Source organism: Akebia trifoliata, chromosome 6, assembly GCF_017979445.1.
Source record: "Akebia trifoliata isolate Shusen 1 chromosome 6, ASM1797944v1, whole genome shotgun sequence".
In the NCBI taxonomy this organism is placed as follows: domain Eukaryota; kingdom Viridiplantae; phylum Streptophyta; class Magnoliopsida; order Ranunculales; family Lardizabalaceae; genus Akebia; species Akebia trifoliata.
In genome coordinates this window covers 1805775-1818442 of record NC_141380.1, presented here as the reverse complement: position 1 = coordinate 1818442, position 12668 = coordinate 1805775, and the positions used below count along the sequence as shown (strand labels likewise).

Genomic DNA, 12668 nt, shown 5'->3' with positions numbered 1-12668 from the left:
TTGTGAATTATGTGAAGGTAAGATACTCCAAATTAATATGAAATTCCAAAGAGTACTGAGAGATCCAGACCATTTCATTTTAACATTTTCTTTAAAATAAAAATAAAAACAAACAAACAAACAAACTCTGAAGAAATGGTCCCAAAAATGGGAATGACGTAAGCCGGATTTCTCGTGATACAAGAATTTCCATACTTCCAATGCCAATAAAAAAGTAATCAATCCAATGATATTTAATTTAAAAAATAATAATAATTGCCAAAATAAATCCAACACAAATCAAAAGTACATGTCTTATTTCTTGCCTTGCTTTGATTTTCTTGTGATAATCAAAATCATGATCACAAAATTTTGTTTACTTTCGATTGGCATTAGTGGTAACGTTATTGTCCCCTCAACGAAAGCTGGGGTGGGGACAATTTAAATGATCTAGAAGCCATTATAGCTACCAACTCATCTTAACCATTGATTAAGTTATGGGTAATTTTTCTTTTTTAAGGATTAATTTTGGGGGCGATTACCAAGGCTGGGGATAAAAACATCTCATTTCCCAAATGGTACACATTCCATATTATTTACAATATGGATAAAATAAAAAAATTCGTGCTAGAGTAACATTGAAATTGACATCAATTCTCACATTGCTTATGTGGAGGTGCACATATAACTGTCGAATCTTTTCACTCGTATCTCTATGAAAACATTTATGACTTTGTACATACATCCACATCAACAATGTGAGAATTGATGTATATTGTAATGTTACTTCGGCATTTTTTAATTTCTATGTAATAAAAAAAAATTAAGTATTTTTTGGGCACTTGCCACGCCAGCCGCAGACAAATGTCATTTTATCATGAATCTTTGATAAATTTTTAGGAATGTGTGGTTGAACGGTAATTTTGATAAAAAACTTTGAAGTGGGCTTCAAAATTTTGAAAGTGCCCTCTCAATGAATTAAACAGAGACATTTTTAAAAGATTAATTTCAAATTTAGGTGAAAATGTAGAGATGTAAAATAAATTTAAAATTCCACGTGTCTTATAACGAAGAGGGTTTTTTCAAAATTTTGATACGACCTAATCGCTTCAAAGTCGGACTCATTTTTTCTATTTTTATTTGAGATTCTCTCTCATTTCCAAACCTTATCTTGTACGGTATGGCCCATCTCACTTATATTGTCGTACCACTCTTTGCACGTGGTCTCACGTTGCAATGCCCCCCAAACACATTTTACCAACACTTTGCTCACTAACTTAGTAAGATTTTAAGCGTTACTTAGTGTTGCTCTGGTCAAATGGATTATCATGAATCATCGGATGATGATTTTGAATGCCACAAGTTGAACCAAGGACCCTTAGTAAAGATGAAATTCCTACTAACTTAGTAAGGCTAATTAGATTCTACACATATTAGATGCTCCAAACGTAGAGAAAGGATTTGTCGTTTAGTTGGCTGGTCACATGACTTTTGACGGGGACCATTTTTTAATAATAAATAATTGAATATACAGCTGGCCAAAGCCCAAGATATGATCAAGTTGCATGTTTATTCGCGTTGTTTTAATGGATGATAATTGAGGGTCCATACTCTAAATATCAAAACGAGCATGTTGGAGTTTTAGGGACGCACCAATCATCGATACCATTTTTAGATCAATCATCGATTAAGTTTCATGTTTATAGTATTGACTTTGATTTTTTTTTAATGAGGTGTCCATGGGATGAGTCACGGGCAGAGCAAGGCATGTGAGATCCTCCCTTAGCACATGCAACACCAGCACATCACACGCACGAGGTAAATGAGGAAACGTCCTCACAAGTGACCACAAGAAAATATTGTTCTTATTGGATTTCAAACACATAACATATGGACTCTCACTACTTATTGAATTCCAAAATGAGAATTGAGAATCCATATTCAAAATATCCAAACGAGTATTTTGGAGTTTTAGGGACGCATCAATCATTGATACCATTTTTTATTATCAATTATTGATCAAAGTTCATGTTTTTCAAAATGATTTAATGGATATTAATTGACTGTTCATATTTGAAATAATATATTGGAGTTTTAGGGATGCACCAATTAGAAAACGGATCCACTATAGCAACTTTTCCTGTAGTGCACATGTAGCCCTTATGGATGGTTATTTGAAATAATAAACTATTAATAGAAGTGTCCCCCCCCCCCCCCCCCCAATATTATAATATCTCGATCCTTGTTAGCAATCTCTAGTTTAATTCTTGAAAAATTCACGAATTTTTTATTATTTTTTTTTCAATGAAAGTATTATTCTCAAGATTTTTGAACTATTTTCAATAATTCACGGATTTTTAGTTTAAAAAGAATAAAATGTGATTTTTTACAAATTTTACGACTTCTATGACTTTTTATAAATCTCGGTAAAATAAATGCTACTATAACTTGTTGTGTGTTGCAAAGTGTAAACTTGTAAGTTGTGATAGGTAATACAAGTCAACTTTGAAGTGGCCATGCTTTAAAATTTTGGAGGAATCCACATTTTTACATGAAAAGTTTTCCTTTTATCTTTAAAGATATAATGACACAACCCCTTATATTTATTTGAGATTACATCTTAATTTTTCAAATTGATGATTTGTCCTTTGACTTTGGTCTTTTTTTTAAAATCAGTGGAACAATAACCTCAATGTCCTCATTATCACCACCATCATTACTACCATCACTATTAACATTACTATCATATGGCCAAATTTTTTAAATGAAACAGATAATACACATATGAAGCATATGCCGCATATATTTCATTTATTGAATTTTTTGTCGAATTTTTACAATTCAAAATCGAATAAAATCCGAATTTTTCACGAAACGATTTTTTGCAATATTCTGAATTGCAAACAAGGCTCTTGACTATAGACATAGTGCTACAGGGCGCTACAAATCCACTTCCCACTAATCATTGATATCATTTTTTATGAAATAATTTGAACCAAAGTTATCTAACACATGTGTGAATTATGAGGTTTTCATGGTAAAATTTCCTTTGGGGAGCAACTAGTTGCAGACCAGAATTTGCTAGTTGCATTTCAAATTTAGAAAATAATAATTCTTTTTTTAAAATTTCATATTAATTGGACCTATCCCACTCTTTAATGGTTGAATGATAAATTTGTTTGATTATTTTCTGATTGAAGGACAATGACGGAGTTATATCTATCAAGAAGATGAATATCTCTCTCTCTCTCTTACCTTGTTTGAGAAAATATAAAGAATATATATATACCAATGGAGTGCAAGGGGGAATTTTTAAGTAATGGGTACAATTGATCATGTCGGTGCTTTCCCTTTCCCCTTTTTTTATATTTTCGGGGAGGGTAGATGGTTAAACCATTCAAGGACATGTGCTCAAGACAGAGCTTAAGTCCTCCATCTACCCTAATTAGCTCGACAAAGATGCATCATAAACCAGCCCTAAATCTCTAATATTTTATTAATTTATATTATTTCATAATATATTATTTTATATTAATATTTATATAAAATAAACAAATATTAAAAGTAAAATAATTATTAACAAATAACATAAAACTAACAAAATTAGATAAATGAAAAAAATTAACAAAAAAATTATAAAAAACTCTTGTTGACAATTTTGAAATTTTCTTGTCTTTTATTAAAAATATTAGTTATTATAGATTTATATTTAAAATTGTCCTTAAGATAAATAATTAAATTAAACAAATAAACAATAACAATCGTAGATCAAATAGGCGATTTTGGTGAAGGGCAATCTTGGGATTTAATTTGAAAATAATAAAAAACATCTGTAGAAATGCCGTTTTCCAAACACAGGCTTCAATGGCTATTCTGGATTCCTTTTGAAAATGTTGAAAATTTCTAATCTTTTTATTAAAAATATGATTTATTACAGATTTTTATTTAAAATTTCCCCTTGATTTTATATGCAAAGCTACACTAATGATATTTTGGAAGATACAATTGTATATTGAATCATTCTGACTGTGACCATCAAAGATTAAAAAAAAAAATTATGTTAAAAAATTATTATCTATATAAATATTATCTAAAATAATATATATATATATATATATTTTGGTATATTTCTTATAACGACATTTGTAATGTTGCGAATGCCCTAATGTATTGAGGTATTGTAACAACGGTCTCCCCAAAATTCACTATACAATTGGATTTTTTTAACTTCCACCCTCAAAAGGTATGTATCCACTCTTAATTTTGTTGGCTTGAAATAAAGGTCCAAACTCTTTTTATGTTCTATTTTTTTTTTTTTTATAGATAAGATTAGTCAAATCAATAATTATATTGTAAAAGGAATAGGTGTGAGCTAACTTAGTTGGTAAAATCTTTGGATAGTGATACCAGAGATCTGGGTTCAATTCCTGTCGATATCGAGTTATTGAAATCAAAACTAGACTTACCGATCATAATTTATATATAAATATTGTAAAATGCATATTATTAGGTGGGAAACTTACCCCATTAACAAAGAAGTGTATAAATGTCACCTTACTCTGGTCTGTTCAATCGTGAATATTAAGTTATGTATCTTGGATTTTTGAAGCTCCTCAAGAAGTATGACAGTGTGCAACCATCCATACATCTATTTTATAAGGATTGGGATCTATTTAATCCTAAGAATGACTCATGAAAAAAACACATGATCCCAACCCTTTAAATGCAAAATCCAATAGTTGAGATTTATGCGTATCTTGATAACACAAATCTCGAAGATAGTTATCCCAAGGATAAATCTCAATCATTGGATTTTGCATATAAAGGATTGGAATCACGTGTTTTTTTTTTGTTCACGAGTCATTTTTAGGAGTCAACCAATCCTGACTCATTTTATAATAATATTATTATAAAATATTTAATAATTTTTAATAGAAAAATATTTATTACTTAACTTTTTTTTTTTTTTTTTTCTAAACGGTACTTATTAAAAAAAAAGTTGGATTTAATGTTCATAAATTCCATTAAGAGCCTTACTCTGAGCTCTTTGGTAAAGAAATTTGCATTCAACGCCTTCGTCCACCACCTATAGTTGGAGAGATGCAGACGATTATTTTAGAATTGCTACCTTCCTTTAGATCTATTGGAAAGCTGGATAATTTGCAATGTCCACCTCAAAGCTCATAGCTTGGAGGGTCGTTCTGTAGACTCACCGTCCATTAGAGCCTTCATGGACTCCTGGGAGCTCAACCCCAAATTTACTCTAAGTAACCCAATGAAATGCTCGTGGGCTAAATCTTCAGAAGGAAGCTATGTTCTAAATACAGATGGCTCTTTCAGAGGTAATGATGGGGGAGAATGAGCAATTATCAAAAACAGTAATGGAGACACGGTGGGGGACCTTGCTATTAACATCAGAGGAAAATCGATCATTAACCATGAGTTACAAGCTATTCAAAAATGACTGAATATGACATTGAGACTTAACATAAGACACATCACTGTTAGAGCAGACTCAAAAGTGACAGTTAACATCATCAATGGGGAAAACATAGTGTCGTGGATAAAAGAAAGAACTCTCAAAGCTATCAAAACAATAGTGTAACAATTCGACACCATAAATTTCTCTTTCTGGTACAGGAAAAGCAACCAAACTACAGATTTTTTGGCCTCCTACCTCATCTTTCCTAGCAACTTGATGTTAAATCCATTAGATTTTTCTAGAGAATTCAAAAAAATTATATGTAAGGATGCTAATGGACATGTGTATGTAAGAATATAATTTGTTTCCTTCTATCTGGGGGTGTGCCTAACCCCTTCTTAATCCCAAAAAAAAAATAATAATAACTAACAATGTGTTATGTGTCCATGATAATAGTGAATATATGTCTTTTTGTTAAAGGTTTAGTACAAATACTGATCACAAATTAATAAAGACGTTGATTGATAGTGAAAGATGGGCTGAATGGTTTGGAATAGTTTTTTTTTTTTTTTTGTGTTGGTGTAGTGAGATATAAGTTGTGATTGATGATGACCCCACCATGTGAGGCTAATTTTGGGGCCACCATGATTAACAATCTTGACGGAATACGGATCGTTAACTGTTACCGAGTGTCGTTACTTGCTATTGTGACACATTTATTAGGCGAACTGAGAAAAATAGGTATTTGAATGGAATTGACTGCGAATGCAGTTAAGGAGGCAGATAGGGCTGCCCATCAATCGGATTCGATGTGACACATATCGAACCCTAAAAGAGTGGATTGAATAAAATAAGAGAATTGCTATTGCCACACCAATTTTTACTAACGCCATACCCTAAAATAAGGATGCTTTTATTTGAATTCTTAATTATGTATAAAAATAAAAATATCTCATCTATTTGCACATATGGCAATAGCCAATAGCACCAACGAAAGTAACTTTCGTAAAATATATATCATTTTACCCTTTCGTGTTAGCTTATTACACGCATCACTAACTACAAAACAAATAACCCAAAATCTCTTCTTCCTTTCTCCTCTTTTGATTTTTTTTACGTTCATCTCTTTTTGAATTTTGTAAGATGTTGAATTAATAGAGATTATGTTTCAATTTTTTTTTTTTTTAAATTATCTTTTATTTTTTTGTATTTAATCATCAAGAAAATTGAAAAATCACTATTAAAATTTATAAATGACGATTTTGAATCGAAGAACTCAAAGATTTTATACTAGATTTTGTTCGATAGATTCAAATGAAACTTTTTTTAGTTAGTTTTGTTGGTATATATTGAATATTAACAAATAGATTTGATGGGTACCTACCGAACATTACAAAATCAATTTGGTAGGTACCTACTGAACATAACTTTTCAATGTAAATAGTTTCGACTTGATTGGAAGTGTTAAGGTAAAAAAAAACAAGATCAAAACTTAAAATCCTCATTGAAACCTTTCTCGATGCAAAGAATAATAAAAGAAAAATAAAAATAAATAAAAAAAGAGAAAGGAAAAAGAAGAATCATTCAGTACATTTAGGTGGGTAAAATAAACAATTTAGGTTAAAGTACATTTATTAGATGTTTGTAATAAGATATCTTAAAGCTAAGGCGGGTATTAATAACAAGTGAATGCACTTGGGTATTTTGGTGTGTGCAAATAGATTGACTATAAAAACAAATTATTTGTATCCGAATAATTTGTATCAAATGCGTCAAAATAAATGCTAAAAGGATGTTATCTGACCCTTAACAGTAGACAAACATAGGAAAAAAAGGAACTACTATTAGCACCCCAACTTTTCTTATTACACTCCAAATGAATATAAGTAAATGATTGGGAATAAGTAAAAGTTGGGGTGCCAATAAAAGTTCTCCTGTTTTTTTTCTTACTAGATTTCTTTTTTGTGGGTTTAGGATTTTACATGAGCCTAATCATAATTGTAAATCACTATTGAAATTGTTTGAGTTAGTATCATAGTGTTTTGTAATGTTGAGATTTTGATTTGAGCCAAATCTATCTAATGTTTGAACAATGTATTTTAATCTTTAATTGGGGCTGAAGCCATTTTCAATTTAGAGGGCTATGGTGTATTCTAGTCTTTCTATACATGCAAAGCATATTCATTTATATGTAAATAAATGTATTTCATTGACAAAAAAATAAAAAAGCAAGGCATGAAGTTTCTAAAATCTCTTTATTGTGTATTTCATTGGATTCAATTTATTTGTACTAAATTTACCTAGTGTGAGAACATATTGACTTCTAGTATTGTTTGAATGAGATATATTTTGAGAACTTGATCAACATAAAAAAAGAAAGATATGTATGATATGATAGTTAATTTATGTTAAAATGGAAAGAGTGAAGTAACCTAGTTACATCAAGTCCCTGTAAGTTTTACTTATCTATACTAAGTGTTTATTAAGTCCAAAAAACATCAAAATTGGATATCCAATATTTCACCTTGTACGAGTGATTTTTTATATTCCTACTTACTAAGAATCTTAGGGGATTGTTGTAGATTCATGATTATTCTTTTATTGTGTTTTGTAAATGACAAGTTTTAAACTCAAGACCTCTTATTCTTGGGTGCTATTGGTGTACATATTACCAAGTTTGGTGAAACCTAAGTTAAAAAGCCTTTTTCCCTTTTTTGATAATTGAAAAAAATTAAAAGAATCTTTTGATTTGTAAAGAAAACTCTACAAACCTTTAGTCCCATGATGAGGTGAGTTCAACTAATAAAGGTATCCACTCTCCCTTTTGCTTAATGTGAATGAAAAAAGAGTGGACCTCACGCACACATAGGACCCAAGGTACTATAAGCAACAATCCATTATGTTTGAGGTCAACCCACCAAAAAACCTTTATGTGCATGTCATGTACACAATAACACATCTTTTTACTCAAACTCCCTCTGTTAATCTTAGTTCAATCTCGACCGTTGATCTCTTTAACCGTTTCAAGAGTTGTTATGCTTTAGACCATTGAGGCCTTCCAACGTTCAGAAACGGGCCAATTAAAATCCAAACATCTCTCTATTTAATCATTGAGTCGTTGGGCTTTTTTGTACCGTTAGGCTTTCTTCTATAAAAAAAATGTGTGTCCCAATGTGGAAGATATGCAAAAGCATATTGCATCCACAGAAAACATAGTCTTCTGATCTCTCTATTCCTCTTTTCTGTTGTTCAGCTTTCCCTTTGCTCGTACATCACTGATTTGATTAAGTTCATTGAAAATCTGTTACTTTCGATTTCTCAACTAACATAGTTGTGACTATTGAATCTTGACATGAGACCAATTGCATAGTGGAATCCATTCAGAAGGGGCGAAATTGATTTTAAGGACAACAACCTCTCCGTGCCTCAGTCACTCAACAAACCGATAAGTTCATTCCAACTCTACTTATCATCTAATTTAGATATCCTATTTATGATTTAGATCTAAACCTAGTTATAACATGATACACTATATATTGGGATTTTATAGCCTTAAACGGTGACATATATCTGCCACTATAAATAAAATAATAAGTACAGCTCGTTGGATCCAGCTCTACCCCGCATGTCGTGCATATCTCTAAATGATGAACCCATGGCATTTGATCATCGACCGCATGCAACTCTAGCTAGGCCAGCAATAGTTACCCACCTATAATTGATATATCCATAAGAAGAACATCTATATGATATAAAATGATCAACTCCAAAAGACAAAGATGGAGGGGTTTACTATACATGAGCTTGTCGGGTTCGTCAACGGTCTCGAAAGACCCTTAACATGACTTGAGCAGCCCTTATCGACCCATTCAATCGATAATATTCTCTAGAGGACAAAGCACTCAGATGCACTTTCAATCATATAATTCTTACTTCAATATGTGTAAGTGATGCCCTAAGAGTATAGAGTTACTAACAATAATAGAATCACATATGACACACCCACAACACTCGGTGACTACTTTCAAACTTACGGAACCAATCGCAAGCTCTAGACCAAAGTTAGACATGAACTATATCGACACGATGATCCATATGCTCCAATTCTATAGGTAGCGGAACAAGTTGTATTCTTTAAAAATGAACTATCATATATTTTGTAAAATTACTTTTATAAAATAAGATTTATGCAATTGAATCAATTTCAATAAAGAAAATCAATATATGTATATTTTGCCCTCCCTTTGTTCCATCCAATTCTTAATATGACACATGGGATTTTATTTTGAAGGGAATACAAATTCTTTGGGAAAATGAGTTGACTCAACTCAATTGGATTTTGAAGTGACATGGCCGCAAAATTGGATTGAACAAAATCAATTCTTGTCAATTCAACCGAGTCCATTGAGAATGGGCTGATCCTCAAAAAAATGCAGCCCTGTCCGAAACTTTTAATCCATATAGGATAAAGTATGCGGCCCATTTTTATGGGCTCAGTCCAAACTGCAATAATGGATCCAAGCCCAGAGTTGTCAAGGACTAAAATGTCCCGTTAAAATAGTTTCACACGTTTGGAAATTAGGGTTTTGCGTTGGAAACAAAGATGTGATCATTAATCTTGTCCGTCATATCTAAAAAAGCCCTTTATCAACCGTCGATCGCTTTGTTCTCGCTTATAAAGTAAGAACTAATGGACGCCTTCTTCATATCGCTTTGGTTTGTTCTAGGTTTCCTAAGTATATTTCTCTCCTTCGGTCGGATTTATGTTTTTGTAGAGTTTCTTTAAATCTTTCTTTCATTCTTGGATTGGATTTAAGAATTTTTTTACAGTTTTATAAAATCTTTCTAATTTTTCAGTTTTATATTCGAGAGATATTGGATCTGAATCATCTTTTGAACACTCCATGGTTTCGTTAAATCGATTAAGGTTAGAATTAGATTCAAGCTTCTTTATCTGGTTGACAGGATCAATTCGTTCCTGATCGACTCGTTCCCTTGAAGCTATACGAATCTCAACTGTTCATCAAATTTCTTCTGTGGTGGTGATCTTCTGCACTGTAGAAGAGAGCAGTTGAGTACATTTATTTATATAAAATTTGATTTTTTTTTTTTTTTAATCAGTTTTTTTTGCTTCATTATCTGGTCATCGTGGATTTTTAACTCCCTTTCGACTCGTTCCCTTGAAGCGATACTAATGTTTTGTTCTTTAAATTCATTTTCTCCTCTGCGATTAACTGTTACTCTGGAGAATTTTGGAGCAAAAACACATTTTATTCGTTAAAATTATGAATAATATTTATTATTATTTAAAAAAGAAATATAAATTTGAATGTCGATGATGACTCCATAGACCTGTAACGAATGCGGAGATGATCGCTACAAATAACATCTAAGGGACTGAGACAATTTTTATTTTTTATTTTTGATAATTTATTTGAAATATTTATATTTAAATGCTTCACTCACTTGATTTATAGCTTCTTCTCCATTAGATTGAAGCAAAGTTTAGTTGAAGCAAAAGAAAAAAAAAAAAAAGGTTCCCCTCGCTATCCATGGCTGCGATTATGTGTTGCTTTTGGACGTTGGGGAGCTACAACTTAATTTCTAGTCAGATATCGAGTTTTGAATCAACAATCTAAAGGCTATTTGGATGGAAACCAATCAGCTTTAATAATAAATTGATATTAAGCGAGAATTAATTAAATTGTCATCTTGAATCTTATGTAAGTATGATCTACACTTTGCATAAATGGTTCATTTAAGGATTTGTTCTATCGTAGTGGGATGAATATTGAAGATGAACACATATGAGGATAATAAACAAGTACATATAAATGAAACTTATTGAGACGAAGAGATGAGAGAGAATCAGTCTAAGATCATTGGAAGACAAAAAGATAAGAGGATTCAAAAGCAATTGATACTCTCAAACAAATTAACTAACTAAAGATCTCTCCAAATTAACTAACCAAAGTGGAAGGAAGAGAGAGAGAGAGAGATTACAATGGACCGAGATGAGATTACAAAAGAATAGGATGGGATACAATTCAAAGTTCGAACCAACAACCTTAAAGAGATATATGCATTAAGAAGATAAAGAGAAGAGATAAGTCATATGAGCAGCTTTAAGAAAATTAGGTTTAAGATATATACATTAAGAAGATAAAGAGAAGAGATAAGTCATATGAGCAGCTTTAAGAAAATTAGGTTTATGATAAAGGAAAGAGAGACGCAAGTTTAGCTTGACTTGATTTGGAGGGACAGTTTAGAATAAAATGTAGAGAGGAAATTTTTCAAATGTGACATACAAATACCCTCTCAAGATCATCTTCAATGGTAATGTTAAAATTACCTTTAACAATTCTATTTTTCAAGAGCAAAAAGTGAAAAAAATGTCAAATTTGAAATGATGCATGCATCGTCCAAAAAAATAAAAATAAAACATTTGTTTGCTTTGAATGGCAATTTGGTAAAAAAAAAACTAACTCCTAAAATACTTTTTCATTTGTTTTGATGGCAATTTGGTCAAAAAGTAATTTAAACCTAAATGCCACTTTAGCATATGTTATATTTAAGACACTATTTAAGGTGTGCATTTTTGAGAGGCCATTTCAAAATTTGGAATTGCCATCACAATTTGAGATGCTCTTGGTCTTGACAGAACTTCCACAGATCTTAAGCTGTGGGAACGTTTGCAAGACTTTCAAAGTATTTACAATAATACTGATAATTATTTGAAAAAGTTTATATTAAATGTAATCTAATTTAAACAATATTCACCTTTCGTTCACTACCCTACTATAAAACTTAGCATGTTATTTTCTATACTTCAAAGAGGAAAAAGGGTTCACGGGAAATGAAAGAACTTTAAAAATTAATAAATGTCAATCCTCGTAAATAAGAGTCACAATCAAGAATAGTGTCTGTTCCTATAACAACTTAGGTGTCTACATTGCACATTTTTGTTGGAGTTCAAATAAATCGGACTCCCCAAGGCTTGGTTAAGAGTCCTAGGTGTTTCAAACTCCAACAAGACTATGTCATCCACGGAACCCAATGTGTTTGAATTCCAACGTTATCATATGACAACGATACATCATTCTGGATCGAGAGTCGGTATTATTGAACTAGACAAAACAACATGCGATGAAAGCAAAGACAGCAAAAGCACCTAAATTATAAGACAAATAAACCTTTCCAGACTATACAAGAGCATGACAAACCCATGAAAAGAGCTTGGTTGAAATATGCCAGAATCTACCAAGTA

The 12668-nt window shown here is 31.4% G+C and overlaps 2 non-coding genes across 2 annotated transcripts; both read left to right on the top strand.

The window, feature by feature from the left end:
- Nucleotides 1-10730: 10730 nt before the first annotated feature.
- LOC147399494 (small nucleolar RNA SNORD25) lies at nt 10731-10808 on the top strand. Its single transcript, XR_015179548.1, has one exon. It is a non-coding gene; the product is annotated as a small nucleolar RNA SNORD25 (small nucleolar RNA).
- A 41-nt stretch (nt 10809-10849) lies between these two features.
- LOC147399493 (small nucleolar RNA snoR136) lies at nt 10850-10999 on the top strand. Its single transcript, XR_015179570.1, has one exon. It is a non-coding gene; the product is annotated as a small nucleolar RNA snoR136 (small nucleolar RNA).
- Nucleotides 11000-12668: the final 1669 nt, after the last annotated feature.